This window comes from Scophthalmus maximus, chromosome 11 (genome assembly GCF_022379125.1).
Source record: "Scophthalmus maximus strain ysfricsl-2021 chromosome 11, ASM2237912v1, whole genome shotgun sequence".
Taxonomy (NCBI): domain Eukaryota; kingdom Metazoa; phylum Chordata; class Actinopteri; order Pleuronectiformes; family Scophthalmidae; genus Scophthalmus; species Scophthalmus maximus.
In genome coordinates, this window is record NC_061525.1 from 11,081,403 (window position 1) to 11,109,295 (window position 27,893).

Here is a 27,893-nt window from a genome sequence, read left to right on the forward strand (position 1 = left end):
GTAATATAGCAACGTCACTACTGTCAAATTATCCTAACCATCTGAAACAATGTTATGCTAATTTTATGGAAAACAATTTTGTTGTAATTGTGCTGTGGAAATATGTATGGTTGGTATTCATTTAGGCAGACAAACAGGAAGCTAATTTGCAGTTGAGGTATGATGATGATTAGGAAGTCAAAGGAAGTTTATATACAACCCATTATTGTATTCAATATCTGAGAGGACTTTTCATCAAAAATGGTTCTCAATCCAGGAAAGACACAATGGCTGAAAGCAGAGCATAATTTAGAAAAGGAAACACAGAAGACCACAATTCAAAAGCTGAAGAACTACAGGTTTAGCACTTACGTCAAATTCATATCAACAGAAGTCCAATTAAGTAAAAGGGCCCAATGAAGGTCAAAGTAAATAAGCCACATATAAGTTCAGGAACTGTTGTTCAAACATATTTGCTGGGAAGAGACTGCGCAGTCAAAAATGAACAGATCACTAGCTCAGGATTTACTGAACACTCTGTAAAATGTCAGAGCAACGCAGAGGCTGCAGAATCATGCTGAAATATACAAAATGCTTACAAAAGCATTTCATTTGAGCAGAAAATTGAGCGAAAAAGTTTATCATGTGTTTTATCAAACCATGTATATATTGCATACATAGTATGAGAGTTTATTTGGTGCATCTAGCTAAAACAATGCAGTCTATTACAGACCTGAAAATACCCAACCCTCATAAAGGCTATTACATTTTGGGTTTTGTTTCCACCAGATGGTAGACTATATATATATATATATATAACAAGAAACTCTTTGTATAATGCAATACAACTGAACAGTCCCAAAAACTGCAGTCTCCAAAATAAACAAAGCTGTTTCAGCAAGTAACTAAAAGTTTATATCAAAACTGAACATTATGACCTTCATAAACATAAGAGTTATTTGTAACAGTAATGAGGGAGTCTAAAGTATAATCCTCAGCTAAACAGATAAATAATGAAGGAAATACAGGGGAAAAAAAATCTATATCAAGATTACTGTAAGTTTGGGCCGAGTGCTAAGATATCAGAAGCTTTCATCAAACTAGATCAGTCAAATCAGTCAACCCTTACCCCAGAGTCAGAGAGTAAAAGCTGTTGGTATACTTCACACCGCTGTTTTTCCTAAATTAAAACCAACAATCCTGAACTGTTCTCATATCGCCCATGCAAGCTGACATTTAGTGGAATGAAGGTGCCACAGGGAATTCCCATCACGTGATCTCCCATCCTCTTCCCCGTCTGTCACTAAATGTTTTTCTCCCTATTCTGTAGGAGATAATAATACGAGAACAACACACCTTTACAGTCTGGGACTTTTCCTAATAAATTATTCTGTAGCCCACACACTAATTGGTTCTCTCAGACGGAAGCGCATAGTACGATACAAGAGGACGGGGTAATGGCTCTGCAGTAAACAGCTCACTCATCTATTACAGAGGCTTACAAGCAATTGCAGGGTCAAGTTCAATTTTAAGGACAAAAACTCTTTCAAAGCAGGGGGTAGCCAAATTACAAGAAGCAACTGTGTGTCTTAGATTAATTTAATCAGAATGTGAATCCCAAGAGATCAACTCATTTTACGCCCAAGTAGGGCAGAGACTGCATGCGGCCTCTACATAATAGAAGTTAAAGGAGCATTTAGATTAAGTTGAGAATCACATTCACTACTTTTAGTCTCAAGTCGTCCTCATTCCATCTTTTTCCAAAGGCATTTTTCACCTGGAGCACAAATTTTGCACATAGTCCCTGATAAAATATAATGTTATCTTAACTCCTTAATCTGTGATTGCATTTTCAGCCATGATAAGGGGATAACTCCAGGGATATTAGTGTTGTTCGGTCCACCATGTTGGTCCAGATGGAAACATAAATGCTGGGATGGTCATGTAATTTTGAAAAGACATTCATGGTCCCCAGTGGAAAGAGTTCTCTTTACAACTGTACATACTGTACTCCTACTCTAGCACCAGCAGAAAGATTTCACTTATCCAATAAAATTGACACGCTCCCCCATGATCTGACTATGAAGAAGATTACTTGAACTATGTGACATAGAACATGATATAGGAGGTAGCCTCTACCATTGCAGCTCACATCAGCAATGACGTGGCCCCACAATTCAGGTCTGAGTGAAGGTACAAACAACACGTAACGAGATGTCTTGTTATCTGGATATGACATGACCTCTATTGGCATATGAACTTATGCATATCACACAGCATTATCCTCCAGTGCCACAATGTGGTGCACCTTTGTGCCGTTTCTATGAAATGTAATACAATCTTGGAGACCTCAGGATGAAAAGTTAACACCTTGGTGATGGCTTCACTTTCTCCAAAATTTTGGTTTGTGATCAAATAACCAATCACCTTCAGCAGTACTTTGTGTTTAGTGCTCAGGCTAACATGCTAAACTAAGATGGTGAACATAGTGCCTATATCTGTTGTATGGTGCATTATACCTGTTAAACATTAGCATGTAGGGATTGTCACATTGTCATTGTTGAGTATGTTTTGCTCATGTAAGCATTTAGCTCAGCACAACGCTGTACTAATTATAGCCTCATAGAGCCACAAGTATGGCTGTAGAATCTTGGTTGTAATTGATTTCTCAAATGCCAATCAATATTAAGGGTAAGTCAGTATCTTTTTTGAGGCAGATAATGTAATGCTTTCTGGCAGTGTCAATACTCCAGTGTTACCAAAATTAAAATAATTCCTTCACATCAGGTTTTTGAAATGAGAAGGCTGCATTGAACTAAGCTAGATAAATTGTAATAGTGAAACCTCTTTCCACAAGAAACACAATATGCTGATATTTCAATTCTAAGTGGAAAATCTGATTTGTAATTTCCAGCCATCAAAAAACTCCGTTATTTCTCTGAACTGCTAATCACCAAACTGAAACTCCTACATTTTCTACAAACCCTCTGTACACCCTGAGCATATTCAAAGTTCAGTTATGAGTAGAATGGAAAAGAGCCCCAAGTTATCAGAAGGTGTTATGTGCAACTAATTGGCTGTCCTCACTTTAGGCTTATAAAACTTGCTTACAAGCAATTTTACCAAGTTATGCTCAACTTCCCTAGTTGTTAAAGTTATCGACACAAGACTGGTTAAAAGACCTAAGGAGTAACAAACAATTCAAGTAGTTAAGAGTGACCTAGTTCTGGTAAAACATGCAATCTCTCTGGAGTTAATCTTGACAATCCATTTAAAATACGTCGTCAGACTGGTGTACTTCATCCACAAATTTGGGTTTAACATGTATATACGTCAATATCAGCCTCCGTTGACCATCTAAAATACCATTAATGAAAGCAGGAACTTGAAGAATTTCTGAGACATGGAGTAAAAGTGGAAATTAAAACAGGGAGATTGGCCCAAAACATTCAAGTCAAGTTAAATCTACCTCTGAGAAGCTTTAGATAACATTTCACATCCGTAATTTTGTTTGCAAGACTGAAGAGGAATAAGTCAAGAAAAAAGATATAGTGGAGAGAAAAAAAGCTGAGAAGAACCCTCAACATCAGCTGCCAACAAATGGAGAAGAATGCAGGCCTTATTTACAGTCACAACATGTGTTGAGACTGAAATTAATTTGACACATGACACAGTATGAGCAGGGAATAATGGCCTGCCTAAATTTTACCAAGAGAAATGCCCCAAAAAAACCACCAGCAATAAATCTAGCATTTGTCTGTTTTCTGTGTCCAAATAAGAAAAGCACAAGACAAATTTGAATGCAACACAAGAACTGTGGCTTTGACATTAGCAGTTCATTTGTGATGTAACATTAACAGTAGCTGTGGGCAATGTCATATTTGGATGCAGGCTGATCATGACTATAAGAGACAGCTTGCAGTGTCAATAAATCATGTCTCTGTAGGTCATCATCAAAACCTAGTGTGTATTATCTTAGTGGAATCCCATTAATTTTAAAGCAACATGAAGAAAAATACTTCATTATTTGTGTTTGTGTATTTCCAGCTGCATAGTTTTTTGTTTTGTTTCTGCTACTGATCACAAAATGATGCAGCAAAATGGACTTCCCATTGGACTGAAAGTGTAGTTCAGGACCAGAAATGACAGCATCATTTCCACTACTGTAGTCTTGGTTTACTGTAGTTATTCTATTTGAGGATCATGGTCATGATTTCTTCACAGTCGTGAGCCATTGTGCTACTTAATACCAGTATGTGTATGGGTGTGTTTGAGTCGGTCTGTGTAACGATGGTGGAAAGGGGCTATTTCATGAGTGAAAATAATTTACATTGATGTCCTTGAGCAACAGTAATCAGTTGTTGCAGTTGAAGATCCTTAAATAGTCTCACGTAGTCGAGACTAGCCTTTCTGGCTCAGGTTGTATGTAAAGTTTAAGTTCCCTACAGGAATCCACAAACTTTCCACAGTTATGTTCAAAGTAACTGATAAAATAAGAAGAGTAAAGACACCATATAGATGAGAATTTATGCAGAGCCTGGCCTCTTTCCTCTAGCCTTTGCAGTTATCTTAGAACAACACCTCGGGTGCTGCAGCCTGCGCTATTGGATGTTGTAGTAAGCCTTAACCCGAGCCGTGACTTGCTTCACTTGACGTTTGGGATTATGCTCATTATCTATTCTGCCAGTGTAATACAAACACACACACAAACTTTACCTTTAAGCCTGTCAAACTGACTGTCACAGTTAAACCTTATCCTAACTATCAGTATTCTAAAATAAACAAAAGAATCTGATGCGACCTTCAAATTAAAGGTTCACTATCTAGTAGAGGTGGCCGTCACTGACTAAATTGTGATACAATTCTAAAACAATATGTTTAAATTACACATATTCATTGTTTCCCCAAAGGCACAGCAGTATATCACAACACAGGGGATTCTCTGATATGATACATGATACTTTGTATCCGAAGAGAAAATCATAATAGGCAAAATATACATAGTCAATGAATGGCAAAAAATTATTCAGTTTCATCACATATTTGAACATTGGTCCAAAACCTTCCTGTCCTGAACTTAAATGTACTTTACACCGCATCAGTGATATATTGGGATAGAACAACAATCACCTTCGACAAGTTGACCTTGACCTTTTCCATCTGAGTCACTAGCCCGGAACAGACAAGTAACTAGTCAATCAAGTTGCCATGCATAAACGTTCACTGGCCCCAGGGCCACTGGGTATGTTGGAACATATTTTTAATTTACAACAACATACTGGAGAAACTGGAAGAAATGAATTATTAATCAGCCTCTGCTTTCCTCTAATTAACATCCTCCACACAAGGCAAGCACAGTTAAGACTGTTCAAGTTTTTGGTTTTCCAATGGTGGATCAAACTACTGTACCACATGCTCTCAGAGTCCCTCCTCTATCTTTAAGACCCTCTTGAAGATTGATCTGTCAAGAGCACCTCCCAACGCCTCTAACACTCTGTCTTGCACTTACTGTGCACTTTCGCGGCACTTCTTTTACTGATCTACACTTATTTATTTACTCCATGGTCTCCTATTCTATTGAAGCCTTAGTGTCTGGCTTTAGTTGTATGTTTCTTTTTTTTTTTAAACTTAGCTAAAGTAAAACAGTTGCAGAGTTTGTTTCATTTCAATCAATGTTCAGCTCTAACTGGAATGTATTAGAGCCCTATCAAAAATAAAATTTTTAAGGGGCCGATGACGATATTGATATTTAGGAGTAAAAACATTTCCAATACCAATATATATATACATATGTATATATATATATATAAACTAAGTCTAAATAACCCAGACATTTAATTGTGGCTTGAAGTTTAACATTATAATAATAATTTATAAATAAAATACAACCTATTTGGTTATTATAAGACTTTTCACATCTTTTTAATCAGCCAATTTACAAATCGGTCGCACTCCAGAATATATTTAACTTGTCTGGTTTATTCTGCAGCACACAGCCATGTACATCCAGTGCTTTAGTACACAAACACACATTTTGATTCTTAGTGAATACCAAAAAAACCCCACACATGTATAGAAATTAACTAAGAGGCATTTAATTCAGAACAAATACATCATTGAGATGACTGTTATATATTGACAATGCATACCCCCTGTGAGAGTATTCACTTCTTACTAGTCTTAAGGAACAAGTGAGTATTTGCTTGCTGCTCATGTCTCTCAACCACAGTTATACTCACTTCTACTAGTTGCTATGGAAACGTGTTTCCCAGCTCCCATCTCTCCACATTTTGACATCACTGCTCTCCCTCCCTCCCTCTCTTTCTCTTTCTCATATATGGCTGATTAGATCTAACGGTGGAGCCCCAGTGGAGCAACTATTTACATTGATGAGATTTTCAAAAGCTTTTTTTTTAAAAAAGATTTTCAAATGATCACTATGATTGATTTCAGTGAGTGGAACATTGGAGGTATGCTGCTCCAACATCTTTACCACTTAAGCACATTCTATAAAGCTATGCAACCCTTGTGTGCAATATTATTCAATGAAATCACAATGTTTATAGAGCAAATTTAACAATTCATTTGAGGCTCAGCTGGTGCTTCCATTATTATAGCCCTAAGCTTTGGCATCAGTATCTGCCAGACTTTAGACACTCGGCGCATTTCATTTGTGCTTTTTAACCATGATAAGACTGTATGACATATGGATGGCAGATTACAATAAATCTGAGCTTTAACTGTAAACAAAACGATTTTGTGACCACACAAAATTAACCACCCATAAAGAGAAACTGCCTGGTTGTTAATTATACCCATTTCAAAGTTTTCTGTCCAAATTACTCTTGCAAAACCATGAATCCTTTTAGTTTTAAATGATTAATTACGTATGAAAATTAATAAAACACGTTCAGCAGAAAACTGGATTTATTTCATGGCAGCAGAATGTTGCATGTTAAAAAACGAGGGCATAAAATATCACTTGCAATACTGACGTGATGGTCATATTTATGCGTTATATAATAGGCCAGTGCACATTAGAATAAAAGGCAGAGGCAGCAGAAGCTGAGTAGCCACAGTGGATATGATTCAGACTCCTATCTGTGGTAGAAGAGTGGACATTTGATAAGTGTTTGCGATATTGAAATATGATAAAATGTCACACTTCATGACATGAAACCTTTATTTTCAAAAAAATCTAAAATAATCATTTTAGTCATGTGTGCTGTAGCTATTATAGCATCACTACAAGAACAAATTTCACTTTTACCTTCATGCAACTAAACTGATAATGGATTGCTCAATTTTTTGTTTCACATCAAAGCAAAACGAATATCTGGGTTTTGATTCCTGGTCGGACAAAACACACAACCGCAATACATCATGTTTGCTGTTGGGAAACTGAGGCGACTTTTCCTTGGGCTGCAACTAATGAATATCTCCATTATCGATTCATAAGTTGATTGTTCATTGTTGTTAATTAATTTTAGCTTTTGTTTTGTCTATGATTGGTTTAACAATTTAATACACATGTACTCTCACTATCCATCATATTATACCAATACAATCCCATTTATTGTCATTTTTTGCATTGACAATAAAGTATCCATCAATCCAGCTACACCTTCCATTGTCTTATGTCACCAACAATCCAAACAGTCTTTATTTTATTCATATATATATATATATATACAACAAAAACATCTGATTCTCCCATTTAAGAAGCTAATTTTGTTTTCAATATTTTTTTTGAATTAAAAAAGATTCTGAATGTTTAATCAGAAATGAGCAATGTATAAGCAATGATTGATTGATCCACAATGAAAATCATTAGCTCTAATGTGGAGTGCTGAGTACAGAGGACTACATTTGGTAATTTTCTGTGGAATAGTGGTCACCTGATCTTGGGAGATTTGTCACATCCTGAGACTTTAATTATGGTTGTTGTCCCAAGGGTGTGGAGCTTCAACATGCATCACTTGACTCTGATGCAAATCAACAACAACATTGTAGTCACAATGCTAAATTGAGTTAAGAGAAGAAATTTCTCCAATATATGGAGTTGCACATGGCTGCACCATTCTCCCAGACTCTTTCAAAAGCATTTTACGGAGCACTGAAAATAAAAAATAAACAACATAAAAAATACAGATACCATTTTTCCATGACCGCCATAGTTCTATTAGATCTTTAAAAAAACATCAACACTCAATGCAAATACAAAATAGGAGTAAAAATTAACCCTCTAATGGGTATATGCCTGTCTGAGCTACATTACTCTTCCTCTTAGTACAAGATAAGCTGTGACTCAATGAGCTACGATGCACTCCACTTCAACAGAATTCACCCTCATTCGGGCAATTTAGTATGAGTGCTCTTCAGCATCTGCCCCAGCTGCGCACCACACAACAAAAGCCCAGGGAGGCGGAGAGCCGAGCGTCTGTGGCCTATCTCAGTATTTAGATGGCTGAAAACAAGGCCAGAAGAAGATGCAGACACTGTGCTGGTAGGGACAAATAAATATAGGGAAGCGAGAGCCTCTGACAAAAATAACAGAAAAGAGATTAATTGTGTTGCAATAAATAATTCTGACAATTACGTGAACACAAACAAAAGCTACCACAATCCAGAACAAACACAGACAGGTAGGTGATGCTGAGAGATAATAATAATACCAAAAATCCCAATTTGATTTTCATCCAGCTTTGGGCTCCAGTAGTGCTGTGCAACTTGTGCAAGGACTGAGAGAGAACAGTCTGTCACCATGCCTAAAAAAGACATGCATAATCAGTGAAATGGAAAGAATCTTGGAGGATGAATTCTGGAGACTGCAAAGATATTTTATTTTCGGCTTGAATCCTGTGTGGTAAATACATACAAGAATGGGGGTCTGTGTGGCATGAACACTAACTGACATGTTAACATCTCTGCGAACAATATGAATCACCACAATCAGTTGCAAAATAAAACTCATTCTTCTAGATTAATCATTACAGAGGGTATCCGGTGGCTTCCCTGATAGTGCTAGTCACGACGCACCCCCATGGAAAACAAACCCTACAAAGCAGCTGCCCTGCTTGCTACCAGTGAGAGAGCCATTAAGCTTTAACAGAATATAATACACTTATACTGGGCAGAATTTCATGCATCTCTAATTATTACTGTAACAACAAAGAGGCAAAAAGTGGGAGACAAGGAGGGTAGGAGGGAGGGAGCCACAATGACCACTCAGCCACAAGCTGCCTGGGACTACACAGAACCCCGAAGCCTGGCACATGCACACAGCTCTCACTGTGTGTCCATTCAGAAGGCAGACAAGCTGGGACGAGCCGGATAAGCCTGCCTGTGACTCCAGCAGGAAGAGGATCAATAGGAGGGAATGCACCATTTCAGATACAGCCAGACAGAGCCAGGGGCAGGGCAGAGAGGCAAAGCAGCACTTGAGTACTCATTATGTTGTGTAGGATGACAGTGTGTGCAGCTACTTCTGGAGTCATCTATGAATGGCGGAAGACGATGCAGACCTATCAGCAATTAGGGCAGACCACACAGTAATTGGATTAAAGCACTGATGAAAATATAAGCTGCAATGAGTTTGTCTCCACCAAGGTTACGGAGCTGAGGAAGCAGTAATTGTGTGAACACATTGATAGCAGACAGAAAAAGCAGTTAAAAGGGAGCCCAAATCTATCTTATGACCGGAGGAATTTACCATGGAAATCACTTTCCCTTCGCTTGCTGGCATGTAAAACGGTTGGCTGCAGTGGAGCATTTGGACGTCACCCACCAGCAGTCAATCACATACTGATGTTCCAGCTCCCATACTAACAGAATCTAAAATTAACACCTGCCAAGTATAAATTGCCAGTAAAATGTGTCTTTGTCAGTAAATAAACAAGGGTCACCCACCACAACAGCCAAGATGATGGTGCCTCAGTCGGCTTTTTCCTGTCCTCAGATTATGTCCCTGCACACCACGAGGACGTTCTCTAACTGTGAGCCAATCAAATCAAAGCAAAACAGTGGCTATGAATCAAACAGGCTTCAGATTACCAGCCTTAAATGTTGGTTCAATAAGAAAAAAGCTGCTTAACTGTTATTTCCTTACTGACTGAATGGTTATCCAAACTATTGCTACTTTAAACATAACATACATAGACCCAGAGTTTTACAAGAAAAGACGTGTGTCAGCTCAGTGTCTGTAGCATCTTATTTTAATCTTTGACATTAGATTTTACAGCTTCACTCTTGTGGTGCACATGAAGGTGTGTGTGGAGATTAGAAGTGTTACCTTCAGATGTCACCTCCATCAGACAAAGTTGGCAGATTGCGTCATTAATGATATCAGGTCTCCTTTTAGCGTTCAGGTTAAATTTTAAATATTTCAATTAGATTTGACACCACATCTTCCACCTTGTTGGTCAACTCTCCTACCGTCACATTCATTTCATGTGATAAGGCTACTCTGTGTGGAGTTTTTTAATTGATGAACTTGGGCAACACCACTGATAAATGAAGGTAAGCTTAAATGGGTTTCATTTCGAAGAAAAGTGGCTGAACACTGTGTAACACCACAAACACCAACTAAGACGGCAACTATGCTTAAAGCAAAAGATGAAACCGAACTGAAAACAAGTAGGCTGGTGTTACAGCTCAGAGTTTCAATAAACAGATTGTAAAATAATAAAAGTAACAATGAGCATCAGGGGGAAGGCTACTGCTAGAGTTGGTCTGCCACAGTTTCAAAATGCTAGCCTACTAAATTTTCTACACATGAATGATGTCTAACTTGGTGCTTTGAATCATTGCATCATTTCTTCTTCCTCTCTCCCTCACAGTCACATTGACTGTCTTTCAGAGTCAGACTGACCATCAGCAGAACAGAGAGAAATCCTGCCCGATGAAATAGTTTTAAAAGTTTTTACTGTCCTTGGCGTGCAGGCAGGCAGGCAGGACACAGCACAAACTCGGTAGATACCGCTTTTGCTGTGCACATTAATGCAACAAATGTACAATTCCTTTCCAAGTGTAATGGCATTTGTTATTTTTGTGTCAACACACAGACAGGAGTGGAAACAATATCCTGCTCCTGGCTAGCTGGCACACAAGTTGATAACACAGGTAATGTAAAAAGTGCCCTCTTTTGCATGATCGTGAAACTGTCTGGTGGTGAATATTTGAATATTTTTAGGTACTCATTTAATATTGCTATCCACTTGCTAAATGAAAGAAAATACATAAATATACAGATTAGGCTATTCTGATGACACTGTAAAATTGTTTAATCTTGTTTGTAGATGTTGACTTGACAAATACGAAAGAAAGAAAATTCACTTATTTTTTATATTGGAACCACACAACAACCCTCACTGTGTATTGACACTATTAACTAATTGTAATTCCAAAACCAAAATACTAACCCAGTGTTTTGTGTACAAATAACCATCCAATTCTATTCACTAATGTGTTACATGTGCTGCACAATGTTCAATATACTTAGAGAATATATATGCATAGGATATCTTGCAATCTAACTAACCAGACATCTGCCACAGTAATGCCTTCAGTTTAATTCATCGTTCTGATGTACGTGCAGTGCATCTCCTCGCAGGAAAATCAGACTCTTGCTAACCACAGCAGAATTGCATCCTTTGATCATAACACAAGGGTCATTTTTGCTCCACTAAGGAGCTCATTTGTTTTATCCTATTTAAAATTAGTTTTACTTTATTAGTCCCCGTGGGGAAATTTGTCCTCTGAATGTGACCCATCTTATCTATTCAGGGGGACTGGGTAACCACGGTGCAGTGCCTGGGGACCAGCTGCAGATCTGAGGCCAGCACCTTGTCCAGGGGCAATAGCAGGTAAGGATGGGTAGCGTTCAAAAATGTTTGATACCAATACCATATCTCCAAAACTGTTTCACGAACTACAATCTTTTCGAAATCAATCTTAATAAATCACTTTTAACATTAAGAAAATTACATTATACATTATGGTACAAATCTTTACTTTTATTTTCACACACACAGCATAGTGTTTTTACTACATGTATCGATGGCATGTTCGTGTAAAATTACGTTGAGCAGCCACATATCAGCATTATAAGATCTTGGTACAAACATGTTGTGTACTCATTGGCTCACTGACACTGGTGAGATTTACTCCTTAGATGAGGGCATACTGCAATATGCGATAGTATCTATTAAGCTTTTTGGTCAGTACCATAAAAGTTTCAAATATCGGTTCTCAGTCCTAATAGCAAGGGTATCCTAATAACTAATGTTCATGTCTTTGTGTTTGGCAACCCAGAGAAAATTTATAGACGCTCACTTTGTTTTATCAGACGAACGTTACTAGTTACATTCATGGAAAGAAAACCCTTGAGAGTATGTCGCTGATTGTATGTGTAGCTTGACAACTTCATAGTCTTAAAGACTGTCAGAGCAATCCTGACAAGGGTATGCTTGGTACTCAAGTAGCACATCTTTGTTAGTCAAGGCCATCCGTGATGTACCTCATTAATCCATGCCACATCTAATTGTGCTAAGCCATAACAGCAGACCATTTGCATTCTTAACAGTGCCACGCTCCTCCAAAAATGTTCCTGTTGCGAAATAATTAGAGACGCTTTTGACAAGAAGGATGTGGATGGTTAACACCAGTTAACTTTTCTTCTTTTTTCTTTTTTTTAAATAACTGTGCAGAGGCTCAGTCATGACCTTTCATTGATATTTAGACTGGCACTTTTCAGACACATTTGTGAGAATTGGACTCCTTTAAAGAGAGACCACTTTGTGTGGTGTACTGTATACCACACTGTGGTAATATGTTGTCATCACTTACTTTAATATCCTACTGTAAATAACAATAAGATAGATAGTAAGATAATCATTTCACAAGATGCATTAAGGAAAAGGCAGAGAAACACCGTGGACAAATGCATGTCTATGAATGTGCCAGTATACATAAAAATGCATTCAGAATGCACAAGCCAATGGAATATGTAGTCATTACAATTACTTTGAATAAGGGAGAGAGAAACCACAGCATCCAAAGGAAGCCATAACAGGTGGGACGCCAATGTGTTTAAAAGCATCCGGCTGTGCATGAGGCTTGAGCAGGATAAGGTTTAAGCAGAAGGGCAGGTAAGGTCACGGTCAATTAACCTTAAAAGGTATTCTGTTTTGTGTCATCTTTCAGTCAGTCTTAAGACAAATGTTGTGAGTCAATCATTTAGCACTTTATTGAGACAGCAAATTACATCTGACGAGCAATGACTCATGACTCAAGCAATGACTCATAAACAACCTGTTATCACACCTGCTCAGCAAATCTGTTCATGTTTACCGTTAGCATGTACTGTCAGATATTAATTTCTACAAAAATCCATTCCACAATCAAGACAGATCTTACATTGAAATTCAATGCATTTATTAATACCATAATACCCGGTACCATTATCTGCTTGAAAGAACAACAAGAAAGACTTTTTTTCCATTGGTAAAACACAGTTTTGGTTTCATTAAAAGCATTAATTTTGAAGCTGGATCCTCCATTTCCTTCACCTTCCTGATATAGCCGTCAGTGCAAGGAAAGCCCAAGGTTGTGTTTTGCATTCTCTGACACAGAATGACTAGGCGTGGTCCGTCTTCATAACGGCTCCACTGAGGGCGACAGATGGCACAGAGACACCTTATGACACAACATGAGCTTACACACACACACACACACACACACACACACACACACACACACACACACACACACACACACACACACACACACACACACACACACACACACACACACACACACACACACACACACACACACACACACACACACACACACACACACACACACCTTGTTGGCCAATCAGAGGCTGGACTTTAAAAATAGACCCTGGGATGGGGCTAGCCTCCAGAGAGTTGACTACTCTATTTCTCCTGGCTAGAATCTCCAGAGACATCTGCAGAGGGGGAAGACTATCGCCATTAATCTAGGCACTTAAAAGTAGGGTTGTGATGAATTAGAGTGGGGTAATGCCTTTTTTCTAAATTTATGCTGGCTCATTACAGGTGTAATACATGCCTGTTTCTGCTAAGTGGCCTGGACTGATTTCATTACCAATGGACATACATGGATTTCAGGGTCATGTACACCTTCAACGGTTTTTACCGTATTACACTTTGACAGTAGAAAATTAGGTTTACAACGGAGTTGATGATATGCATATCCATTTGCACAAAAATCACTACATGGGCCAAGATTAGCTATGGCTAGATTTTGATGGATCTCATCTGTTTAAAATGCTGACAACAACCATTCAAGTCAGCTAGATCCCATAACATTTATTCTGTCTGAGGTAAAGTTGAGGCAGTATACACTGCACGTAAGAGCTGTAGTTCATTGAATGTTCTGATACAAATCCTGTGAGCTGCGCTACTGGAATAAATTTGTCAGGAGCATAAAAACCTGTGAAATGCAGACGTCATGAATTTAAGTCATCTGAGAAAGTCTATTTTTAAGTAATAGTTAATGAAATTCAAGCCATTTGTTACTTATACGTTGGAAGTATACTCAGTACTGAGTAGAGCTGCCGCAATTTGTCAATTAATCAACTGATTGATCAACATAAAATTTATCAGGAACTATTTTGATAAGCAATTAAAGTGATTAAAGCAAAGGGGGCAGCTTCCCAAATTATTCACCAGGAGATCTGTTTTCCTTTTCCATATTTGATAGTTAACTGAATAAATTATTTTGTATTATTTATTAGGAGGACACATTTTACTTATTTTTCTTTTCATTAACCAGAAACATTTTGGGTAACTTTTTAAAATAGAATGTAGAGTGGTCTTTTTGCAGACACACTTTTCACTTTCATATATTATTTCTATGAGGGAGGAACTTATAGCAAAAAAACAAGCCCCAAGAGTCACAGGAAATAAGGAATCAGTATGCATTGAAATTTCTGTTTGACCTTGACATGACCGAACACCCCTGACATTAACATTTAACTATAATCATTTATTTTCAAAATTAAAAGTGTAATATTTATTCAAGCCACCAAGTTCTTTTTGCAACAAGTGTGTAGTGTCCTTTAAGAGGTCATATGTGCGATGTCGCTGTGAAAACATCTTTATGTCTAACATCAGAATTCTACAACTGCAATTCAGTCATAGCAAAGACGTCACACTGGTGGCATTTCTTTCATCCTTACCAGTCTATGGATATACTCTGCAGGTATTTGACTACAGATACCAACAGACATTCAGAGACTATCATTAGGTGCACATAAACAGACAAACACAAAACACTTATGGTGCAATTATTCAGTGCAAGTGCACGCAGCATGAATTTTATCTCAATGCTTGCACTTGTTTAGAGCTGCATCTCTCCTCTGGTCATTTAAACAAGATCTCTTTGAGACACTAGAAAACCGACTTAGTTGCTTCTGCACACAGAATGTTAGCACTGTGGGAAAACAAGTCAAGTCATCATTGAATACATATCCAGAATCTAAAGCAATACCGCAGCTCCGAGATGGAGGCCTCTTACCACTATGTTGCATGCCTCATGTTGCAGATTGATTTCAAGACTGAATTCCTCCCAACTAAAATTCTCATTAAGTTCTTTGAGGAAATTAGTTTGAAACATAACACATAGAAAGGCAATGATACTGCAGTCAAACATAAATAAAATTGTACTTGATAGGATGGTAGCTCTGCTGTATTTTATGAATGGACTTAAGTTCATGTTTAAATATACAAAGCAAATCCAAAACATCTCATATCTTATGGTCTAATGAGGGCCCTCCTTCACAGTATACAGTGGTAGACGAGGTAAATGGGGAGGGTCAGCAAAGGTTGATTATTGTGATTTGCCAGTAAGCCAGTTCCAGCACTTTCTCATGTGCACCCCCAGAATGACAGGTACACAGACAGGGCCGGTTGTTCTGAATTCTACTTGCCGGACAGGGATACGGCAGGGTTTCTCCTGGTGCTCCCGTTGAGCAGTTTGACTATGACAGACAGGTCCATTGTCAAGGTTTTTGTGAGAGAGCGACATTGGGGCAAAGAGGTGCAACAATAAAGCTAACCCTAAAGCCAACCCTTTTTTATGTTATCATGACACGTTTAAGAAAAATTTGGTTCATTATGAAACAGTTGCCACCATAGTCAATATAATTAATAGGAATTAATGTAACAGTTGGTGTAGGAAACAGTACATTTAAAGTGGATTCAGAAAGTACTCAGTGTGTGTTGTGGATTAAAGATTTTTTGCAAATCATATAAAAAAACTGAAAGTATTTAGACCCCTAATTTTATAACATCACATTACTTACAGCTTTAAGCTCTCTTGGCTAAGTCTCCGAAAGCTTTGCACACCTGGATTTGGAGATGATTTCTCATTCTTTCTAGCAGATCCTCTAAAGCTCCATCTTCCTGGATGGGAAGTGTGTCTGAACAGCCATCCTCAGGACTATCCGCAGATATTCTAGAGATTTAAGTCTTTGCTTTGGCTGAGCCACTCAAGGACAGTCAGAGAGCTGCCCCAAAGACACTCCAATGTTTTCTTGGCTGTATGCTTTGAGTCATTGTTGTAATGAAAGGTGAAACATCTTCAATGACTTCTCTATATTTGACTCCATTCACTCTTTCCTCTTACCAGTCCCCATGTCACTGCTGCTGAGAACCCCCATAGTTTGATGTTGCCACTGCCATGCTTTCCCTTGGGAATGGCAGTGTCTACTGTTAGCGACATCTAATACATGGAGTTCTGCCCAAACATCTACCAATCTGTCCTGACATGTAGTGTGGACTGTGGGACCTTATATACCCACAGGAGTGTGTCTTTAAAAACAATGTGTAACCATTTCAATTTACCACAGGTGGACACCAGACAAGTTTTAGATGCACCTCAAGGAGAACACTAGTCACTGAGAAAAATTTTGTTTTTTAGTTCAGTTTAGTTTTCCTTTTCCTCTAGTGTGATATAGGTTTATGTGTGTATGTAAAAGTTGCAAAGTTAAAAAGTCGATAAGAGCAGACTGGGCTTCATTGGGAGGGGGACCTTAAAGAGACAGGAGCTAAAAACCAAGCGTTTCAGACACAGGCTGGAAGCCAGTGCTGCTAGACAATGAGATCACAAAGAGCATAAATTCAACAAGAGTAATAAGAACTATCAAGACGTTTTTCATTGCAGAACCTGCAGTCCACCTAATTAAAACGCCAGGTGGAGGTACCTTATCAACATAACAGTAACAGTAAAAAAGACATTTCAATAATCCAACGTCTCCAGGATAACAATACAAGCAAAAACAGCAAATGAGTCTGGTAGATATATAGGAAATAAACAATTCAACATAGTGTAGCTATTGCACTATAACACTCCAACTCAAACTCATTCATCCTTCCCATTATAGCACGATGCCAGAAAGCCTGTGTGTACACATTTTCCAATAAGGCACAGTAAGACAGATGAATGCTATGGATGCCAAAACAGCTGATGTCAAACACGACTAAATCTCCAGCCTGGTGGCTTACATCCCGTCCTGCAGTTCCACCCTGACCCTGTTCAGTCAAAATAAGTCTTAACTGTGTGTCACTGAAGCCACTCAGGCAGAGAAAGCAGCCACGTGCCGTCATAAGGTAGAGAACATCTCTACACAGGCATATTCCCTCTCCCTGCCGATGGTGTTTGTTGTGAAGGGATCTCCAGTGGGAGTAGTTACGCAAGTCACCAGTATGCCATTGAGAATACAGTGGATGATTGCTTTACATGCAGTACAGTCACTGCTGATGTAATGCATGCAAGTACTCGCTTTACAAAATGTGTTTAGCTTTTCTTGAAAACCAAGCTGTGCTCCAAAATGTCTTTAGCTTGACTGGATACCAGAAGCAAGCTGTGAGGAATATGGTGTAGTCAACATGAAGGCCTACCAGAGTATAGGTCAGTACATTACAATAACAGACTTCAGATCGCAGCTTCCTTATAATAAGTAAATACTGGTTAGTATCCCAGATACTACCAGAACATTAAATGAATTATCTTTAGAGAGCAGTAGTTTTCATTGGTGTTGTGTTGCAGTCTTCAAACGTTTTAAGGTGCATAGATTCCCCCGACTCTACGTTGGCCTTGTCACTACGAATGGTGATGTTAGTTTGTTAAATTTCAGAGGGCCTGTCATCTGCCTTTGCGCTCTATGGCATCCATGGAAAAGATGCACAATGGGGTTCATGACACATCCGGCTTCTGCTGGAAAAGACAGCAAGATGGCTTTCAGGCAGTGGAATTCAATTAGTCATACTGAGAAGAGATCCTCCAAGGAGGAGGATGAGAGACATGGTAAAAAAGACCAAAACAGTCAACATGGCAAACATCGAGCCCACACAAAAAAAGTTCAAAAAGATGGAATGTAGTATGATTTACTTGGATATTAAATTTCCAATCTGCTCCTTTGGCTTACACAAGTGCTACACTAAGCTAAAATGAGTGCCAAAGTCGGAATTGTAATCAGGCACGTCTTCTTTGGACCTTATCTTCTTTTATGTTGTCATGCTCAAATGCACATGATCCTAACTGGGAACAGGATGTTTTGATTTAGTAATCAATAATTAGATGTGTTCTTAGTAGCAGCACCAATATTGCCTCTAAATACTTGAACCCAATAGACTGTCTTGCAAAAAAGTTATTCTACTCAGGACCTGGATAATCCACTAAATATGGGATTTACCATATCAATTGTCAAATTGTCTCAGGGGTGAAGAATTCTTCTCTAATTCCTCTGCTGCTCTTATCTACATTTAGTCCTTATGATCAATTTAGATTAATTAAAGGAAAATAATGAATGATAAAGGCTTTTACCTGTATTAATCATTTCAGTTCATGCAGCAAGTGTTTGTGATATTTAGCCATTCTGTAATCAATGATAACAATATCAACTAATGAGGAACAAATTGTTTTGCTTTAACTGTGCTATTTCATTATAAAATTACATCAATGAGTTTATACTCAATAACCACAAAAGGCACAATGATGAGTTTGTTTGTTTTTCTGTATCAAGTTACTGCTTTAATCAGAAATGTTATAAAAACAGCAAAATCCAATTGTGGAGATTAAGTTTCATGATCCAGCTATCACAATCACACTTTTTTGTCTACTTCTACCATATAAATCTTCTTTAGTATTATGATTAAATGCGGCAATGTGAGTAAAGTGCTTCGATAATCATAATTTCATCATGATAAGAATGTTCTTTTCACAGTCATTACAACACATGTAAAATATCAAGCATAGAGCATTTCCAATTTCAAAGAACGTTGTAGCTTTCTCTTTCTCTTATAGTGCAGCCACTTGATAATATATCAGAGTCATCTGTTCAGTCAGAAAAATTAGGTACATAGGGATTTGGAAGCATGTAATTAATTATGTAATTGTATCAGTTTATTTTTCCAATTTCCGATGCAGTAGCATCCTTGTCAGTGTCTGCAGGTTGTAGACCGAGTTGCAACACTGGTATGGCATCATATATGGGAGGTTTACACTATCCCACTTCCAAAGGTAAGGCACCTTAACTAACCAGAATGTGATATTAGTGCAATGACTATCTTTTTTACATTGGGCCTTACACAAAATGTTTGTATGACAAAGAGGCATCATTGGTGAACTCATAGATGGTAAAAAGGGATGTTTTACATCCTGCATTTAGATTTGATTGACGTCTTTGTCAGTTACTGAAGCCAGATTTGAACAAGATGGTTGAACTGGAGTGGAAATAAGATGGGTTGAGTATGCAGCCCGACAGCCTAAGGGATCCGTCATTCAAAACTAAGACACTGTAATAATTCATGATATGAAAGGGTGACACAGAGAACCCTTATGTTTTGGTCAATACCCAGAGCTCATAACCAAAGATGAGGGCTGACCTGTAAGCTGAGAGGTTGACAGGTTTGTTTCGTATCACAGTTCAGTGAAGCCAAAATTACAACATGTCATGTCACCAAACAGTGTTTTGATACTGCCTATGAGTATCATACACAGTAAAGGTGACAAGTCAAACCTTGTCAGAGTGCAATACAAACACCAACTGTGCTCGACTTTATGCCAAAAATTCAAACAGAGTTTGAGGGTTACAGTGAACAATTGACTTGCAACAGGCCCCTTAATATTTCTTCATTCACGCGCAGTTACATTGTTAGTTTCTCTCTCTGTGTGTGTCTGTGTGTGTGTGTGTGTGTGTGTGTGTGTGTGTGTGTGTGCGCCCGCCCGCGTGTGTGCGTGTGCGTGCGCGAGCGATATGATGGAAAAATGTGGTCCTAGAGACACAGCAGGAACTGTGTCTGTTTTTAGTTCAGGTGTTCATATTTCTTTCTGTCTGTGGACAATTTCTTACCACCGCCAAGAAGGTTATGTTTTCACCCCTGTCCGTTTTGTTGGTTAGTTAGTTAGTTTGGTTTGTTTGTTTGTCAGAATTACACAAAAAATACAGACAAATGGGCATGGATCTTGTTGGAAAAACAATGGCATATTTAGGGGGCAGATATATATCTACTGTATGAGTGTGTGTGCTTCGGTGAAGCTTGATTGAATTTAAGGGGACTGTTGGGCCTTGGCAGAGGTATGCGCTTTTCTGAACAGCATTCTAGTTTAAACCATGATAGCGTCACAACCGTGCAAGATGCAGTCAGGTAACTTTATAAGTGTGTAGTTAAGATCAAAATGAAGGAAGCTACTATGAATAGCAAGTTGCTATGAATAGCCATGGTTCCAAACAAAGGTGAATCTGGCATTCAACAATAGGCTGGCAACAATTTTCCAGCCCCTTGGAATCAGATTTAAAGTTGGACAACAAATTGCAATCATAGGTTGGCCAGAAAACATCCCAGAAACGGTGGTGGTGTCCCAGTCCAATGTCACGGTTACGAAGCCCCACAATATCCAAACAGCCTTCAGCATTTCAGAACAAATCTCATCCACCCCACCACCCTGTCACTGAGGAATTAACTGTGGTGATCTCTGACTCAGAGATGGACAAAACTTATAGCTACAAGTCCTGTCCACTGGAAATGTGTGTGCAGGCTAAGTGCTATGGTTCAGCTCTCTATTATATTGCCAGTTAACGTTGGCACTTCAGCTGCCGCAATGAAAACACCTCGAATTTGAAGCCTTTAGTTGCAGTCAGTGTATGAAAAGAGTTGGGGTCAGTGGTAGATGTGTGATGAATTTCTCTGTGTTACTCCCACCTTGTGAAGCAGGTTGTCGTGACTCAGTGTTTAAAGAGGAAATATATGGCCAAATGCATTGCATATAGCAGCCGCATACACTCAGTTTGAAGGGAGGTGGCTGTCAAAATGGGAAAATACAGTTTTGTCCCGATGCCATCTGTTGCAAGGGCGTTAGCAACAGAACTATTTCTCTATGTGCTGCAGAGTGCAAGCAGTGCAAAGGCAAATGTGAGTATAGAATGGTGTAATGCCCTTGCCACTACCCATTCATTATTCATTGGGGCCAATAATCACATGTGGATGTTTAGATCACAGACAGAATAATGTTCCAACGAGCAGTCTGATGTTTGGATTTGATTTACAAGAATTGTGATTTTCTATTCTTGAGAACAGTGTTTTAGAGAAGTAACAGGAATTTAAAAAAATTATTATAAATGAAGCTGTTTGACATGCTTAATAGAGCAATAACGATCAATTAGAAAGAGCTGTGAAAATATTTCTCATTCAATATACCCTGGAAACAGTTCATCTTGACACCGAATTAAAAGAGGTCACATATTGCCATGTAGGTTTCTTTCCATCTTTGGCCATGTCTATTACATAATTTTTGATTACTCTGCTTGAATGAGGTTAATTTCCATCCCCAGTGGTGTCACTTCCTAAATGTTCTTTTCCTTCTAGTCCTCTAAAAATCCAAATAAAATATGATCAATTGGGAATAATGTCACATTTAAGTCATCCCTGTGGCTGCAGGCTAATAAATCTGTAAAAATAATGAGAAGTTATATATTATCTTTTCATGAGTAGGCACATTTTCTATGAATGAGGAGCATTTGAAAAGAAGAGTAAGGAGTTATCTGTGAAAGATGATATTCTGTGGGTCTTTCTTTCCACTGCTAGATCTAACAAAACTGCTCACATTTAAAATTGTCTAATGGCTTAAAATACACTTGACTGTTAAAATACTATCTGACATAATTTCCTGCATGCTGAACAGATCAGAAACAGCAATCGCTGCTACTGCTCCCCTAGAGATAGTCCACTGTGATCTAATTAGAGGTTGGAAATAACGTCTTTTTTTTCCTAAATGAGTATCACTTCACATCTTTAACGATGGGATTTTTTTTCAGAGTAATACTAATGCATGTCATTACCTTGTGTGATACAGAGGTTTCTCAATGTTGCCAGGCAATGACTAAGCCATAGAGGAGTGTCATGTTAAAGAGGGTGACACACTAAGGTGACTACATTGAAAGAAAGCCTAAGGCATATCAAACCACATTTCCCCCCCCTTCTCCGTGCATGGTAATGCATTGTATAGTGTTTCAATAATGAATGCACCATGGTGTGCATGGATGCACGAGAGGACACACACGCACGCACACATGCCCCTTCGCACTACATAAAGGAAGTTGAGAGGTAAATCCTAGCCAACAGCATGTTTTTTTATAACAGTAGGATGAGACATGCACTCGTTTTCTTAAATCAGACTTACTGCAAGCCAGCTTATAGCAGTTCTAGTCAAGACGACTCATCTGTATCTCATGTAAATTGAGACAAAGTACCATTTAGCATGGACAGTAACAATACTGTAAGCTCATTTCCTCCTTCAGGGGTCACATGGGCCACAGACAAGGCTGTGGTGACTTAGTTTGGGCCACAGGAGTCCTGCCATTCACTGACAAATAAGACATGGAGAGGCACGGACAGGGAGCCAGGATGGGCTTTCAGTTCATAACAGCCTGAGCAAATGGGGAAATCAGTCTTTATTTGTAAGTGGAATAGACAAGTAAGAAAAGGTGTCACGTTCTGCCAAGTGCACCAAGCGTTTACACAGCGGAAGGTGACTTGTTAGGGGAAAAACAGAATGGGAAAGAAAATAGGCAAATACCAACAGCGCTGGCAGCCTTTAGTAGAGAACAAATGTATGAATATTTGAATCAAAGATAAACCTAGCTGTTTGTAAACAAATATTCACCACATTTTCTGCTTTGAGTCTTCAAAAAATTAAAAAAATAGTTTCAACTAGTCTCGCCTATTCCCTGCGGAGCTGACCACCCTGTCTTAGGTTCCTTCTGTTCCTCAGAGCAAAACCTTCACAGTGGAGAGAAGCCATATAATTCTTGAGGGTTTGCCAATCTAGGGTTTCATGTTGCATAGGGATCCTGTGTTCACAGTGCTGGCCTCTTCTTTTGTTTTGTTTTTGTTTTTATTTGATAGATGACAAGGACATACTGTTTTAATTTCCTGGTAGCTCAGATATCTTAGTATTGTTTTGATTTTGGGAGAAGCAGGCATAGTATGAAGTTTGTAGGCTTATAATGTTTAGCTACAACACACTGTTGAGTGCTGTGTTTAACCCGTTTCTCTTAAATTAAACCTGATTAATATTAATCCCTCCTATACAGTAATAACTCAAATCTCCTGGGAATAACATTAAGGATGCTCCCACCACAGAAACTAATCACTGAAAAAGAACAACACTAAGCCCAGAGCTTGTGCCTCTTCTGTGAGCAAACCCTTAGGAGAGTATGTTTATGTTCCTCCCCCAGCTCTTCACGAGGTCATGTGCACGTGTAATGTCATCTTCTTAGCGTCCTTCGGCAAAACGCATCTCTCTCAGACCTGGATCTGTCTGATCCACTCCAGTCACTGAAGCGTCGAGTGGTACTCCGAACAAAACCGCAGCTCGTCTTACTTCTGCTTCCTGATACTTAAATGAAACCTTTGCATCTGAGATTAAAGAAAGAAAAGAAATGATGTGCAAATTATATGATTGCTTTGGAAATTAGTCTACAATCTGATTTACAGGGGGCGGACATTTCCCTCACTGTTTCACACTTCAGACAACATGAATGTGTTGAACTTACAAGTTCAAAATGAGAAAAGATCAAACACATGCATGGCTGATGTTTCTTTACCAGAAATTGTCTCCAAATCCAGTATTTGTTTTTCCATGATCATGAAATTCAGGTTCAATAAACATCCACTAAAGCTTAGCAGCAGATAGCCAGGAGTCACTCTGTCATCGGTAGATTTAGTTATTTGATAAAGACAAAGCAAACAGAACAGACAAATAACCCTATAACAGAATGGCATCAGGTCAGAGTTGATACTGGTTCTTACCCGCCAAAATCCTCCCCCTCCATCTCAAACACTCTCACCCTGAGCCTCGACTAGTGGGTCATGTTGAGGTCTGTATCTGAATTCACTAGGTCATTACCATACATTTGAAGCAACTGCTGTTCTCTGCTTCAATGTAGCTCCCCTTGCTCAGGTCATGACTCACTGTCAGCACCATAGACCGAACAACGGGAGGAGGTGGAGATGTGCCATCCATCTTTATGTACAAAAATTAAGCCAAAATATCCCGCATACGTGTTCCACCATTTTACGCTTTTCACATAATTTGGAGGCAGAGTCTGTGCAATAGTGATCGTGGTATCAAGGTCCCGCCAAATCCGGAGCTAGATCGCAAGTCAGTGTCAGCTGTCGACCATAACGTTTCATCCTGTTTTTTATAGCATCAAAAAATTAACACCTGAACACATCAGTGTGATGAGAAATATATAAAAATGTATTGGGCATGTACATTCACTTTTTAGTTTGGTCCATGCCCCACCCACTATCATGGATGTTGTCCATCTTCATGTAAAGTCTATGGTCTGAACTGTGTCCTCAGTGTTCTGCAGGCTAAAAAGAACAATGAAAAAAATAACAAAAACATTTCCCAAAATGCATTTTGCCTTCCCAGCCCTGTGGCATACTAATCCACAATCATATGTGGCGCTCAATAGGTGAATGACTGATCGAAAAATTATATTGGTAATGTAGTAGCTATCACTTGATAGTTTGAGACATTTATTTTGGGGAAAAATGCCAAAATCGACTGGTTTCAGCTTTTCAAATGTGAGGATTTGATGCTGTTCTCTTTTTTATATAACTGTAAATGGAACAATCTTGGGATTTGCTGCTACTTAAAAAAAACAGCAATTTAACTCATGCAAAGAGAAACTGTGGCAGACATTTTTTTTAAATTTTCAGTAATCTTAGAGTCTAAATGATCAATCGACAAGCCGAAAAACTTATACAAAAATAATTCACATCGGCTGCAGCTTCAACAAAATGCATTTCACAGCAGCCTCTTTGCAAGGCGTGACAATGTGGAGCCGTGACATTATGGTCTTATTAGGGTAGAGACAACCTGTAAAGGTCTCTGCACTCAATAAAGCTACTGTATATATCTGGGTAAACTGCTTGGCTGTGGTCATGCAGCAGACTGAAGAGAAAGCAACATGATTTAAAGAGTTGTGGTTTTGGGGGGGGGATAAATAAGCTCTTAATCCTTCAGCCATTGTTTTAAGCAGTGATGATTTTTACCCTCATAAAACTGGCTAAGGAGTCTGGAGCTTCTGACATTCAGCCTCCTACCAGCCATGCTTTCATGTTGCTTTGTAAAGCATGGAGCTACGTCATCAGGACCACATGATCCAACTGATGATGTAACACAGGCCACGTGAAACAATCCTACTGTAAACTAGGGTCACATTTTGCTGTGGAAAAGAACCATATGGTGGGATGAAGAATTGCACTTCATTCTTCAGTCCCACATGTTGGGGATATTTATAACTCATCTGTTATCTTGCCCAGCTTTGCTTCATCTCTTTCTCTTTGATTTCTGGAGGCTATGCTTAATTTTTGGCCAGAAATGCAGTCTCAGAGCAACCTGATAGCCGAATGGTTTAGGTGCGAACCACATGGGCGAACATGCCCAAAGCAGCGAGTCCCCAGTTTGACTTCCGGCCAACCAGGCTAACTGCATGTCACTCCTCTCCCCCTTCATTTTCTGTCTCTCTCCACAATCACTATCAAACATAAAAAATTTAGTGACATGTTGTGTTTTTATTTCTCACGACCGTTCAAATCCACAATGAATGTTATATTGGCACAGTTTTAGTTTTCTTAAAGAAAACTTCCTACCTCCTTTCCTTATCATGTTGTACCATAGAGTTAAGGCAATTAGTCCGCTTGGCTAACATATTGTATTTTTTATTTTACTGCAAATAAGGCCGTAAAGTAACAAGAAACTACATAACAGAAATGCCAAAATATGTGTCAAAACAATTTGAAACAGTTTCAAAATTACACAGTTCATGTTGGGTATGTTTATTTAGTCAATGATAAAATTAGCTGTTGAGCGGATAGTCAATTAGGATCATTGGAAATACAAAATTATAGGATCCTAAAAAAAGTGTATTTTATATAAAAATGTATATTGACATTTTTACATAATTTTAAATATTTATCATATTTACAGTGCAGATTTTTATTGCACTATAAATCTTAACAATCCTGTATCGATGGTTTAACTATGAAACTGGTAAATAACTGTATGAACAAGATCCTTTATTTGATGTCTCTGCTCATGTAGTTTACATTTCTGTAAAGCTTTAGATGCTCTTACAAGATCAGTGACTACAGAAAACCTCAAACAGAATAGAGAATTTCTTCTTATTTATTCCCTTATTCTCTTATTATTTATTTTCTGAGCTCATCTAAAATTCCCATTACATTCCAGGTTTCCTCCAGTTCAGAAGTAATCTTTAAATGCCGATATAGTATTTTACAAGGGTGTGTTCACGTAGGCAGTACACAAATGAATATATGCTAACATTAAATTATACAATAAATGCGATTTTTGTAATTTACATCGCTACATTAAATCCTCCAAAAACCCAGGAGAAATATATATTACCATTACAATGCAGTGAGGTCGCCAGTCACACTGCGTGTTCCTCCTCTGCCTGAGGAGAACCCCTGTAAATATCGGATTGTGCATAGAGGATTAAAAGGCGATACCACAAAAGCCCTGAGCCTGAGTGCAACAGAGAGTACTACTCCAAACATAAGCGCCTCGCATGTCAAATTACTGATTTTAATCAAAGAGTGGGGGTGCAAAGTAGTGATGGACCGATTAATCGACCAACATCTGGCATTTTGAGTTAATCGGCCGTTGTCTGCGCCGATAAATTCAAGTTCATTTTTCATTTTTGTTTATTGATTAAGAGATTTTGTTCAAATTGACCACAGAGTGCAGATCTCATTTTTCAAATATTTTTCTGTGTTCTATTGAAGAATATTTATGGGTTAGACAAATTTCAGTTCAGCAAATTTTGTGTCCGATCATCAAGGAGATGCAAATAAAATGAAATAAAAACAACACATTATCAGCATTATATATCAGCCATTAGCTGCACTGCCCTCTTGAATATAGGCGAGTAAGCCATCGGTCGACGACTGCTGCAAAAAAAGATTATTTAAAAATGTTATTTGACAGAAAACACCCTCAATTACACTTACATAAGGCCACGTTTGACCAAGGTGGGGGATCTCATTTCAAAGCCTTCATCGTGGCATGGGATTACATAACAGATGATTCAGAGTAGAAGTTGTGCCATAGCTATATGCATCAGTGCCAGAGAGCAAATGAACCAACCAACTGTCCCAGAAAGACCTGTGGTTGCCCTTTAGCCCCCGCCCCCCTGTCGACGACCCCTCCCCCGGAAGTGCCACCATCGCTGACAGGTGTACTTTAAAAGAAAAAGAGCTTTATTTTGAGCAATGTACCTTTAACTGAGGGCCCGTGACTCAACCCAGGAGGGGTGTGTGTGTGTGTGTGTG

The 27,893-nt window shown here is 38.6% G+C and overlaps 2 protein-coding genes across 13 annotated transcripts in view; one reads left to right on the forward strand and one right to left on the reverse strand.

Moving 5' to 3' along the window:
• Positions 1-27,893, reverse strand: part of ncam1b (neural cell adhesion molecule 1b) — a 67,500-nt gene that overhangs the window by 38,721 nt on the left and 886 nt on the right. The gene's annotated exons all lie outside the window — the stretch shown is intronic.
• cadm1b (cell adhesion molecule 1b) overlaps positions 10,261-27,893 on the forward strand; it is a 166,687-nt gene continuing 149,054 nt past the window's right edge. For 2 of the 3 annotated variants that reach the window (XM_035622707.2, XM_035622708.2), the window contains exons 1-4: positions 10,262-10,497; positions 10,818-10,949; positions 11,043-11,100; positions 11,764-11,843. The gene's annotated coding sequence lies outside the window, so the exon portion shown is untranslated. Of the gene's footprint in view, positions 10,498-10,817; positions 10,950-11,042; positions 11,101-11,763; positions 11,844-27,893 lie in introns of all 3 variants that reach the window. The other variant, XM_035622709.2, reaches the window with a different exon arrangement.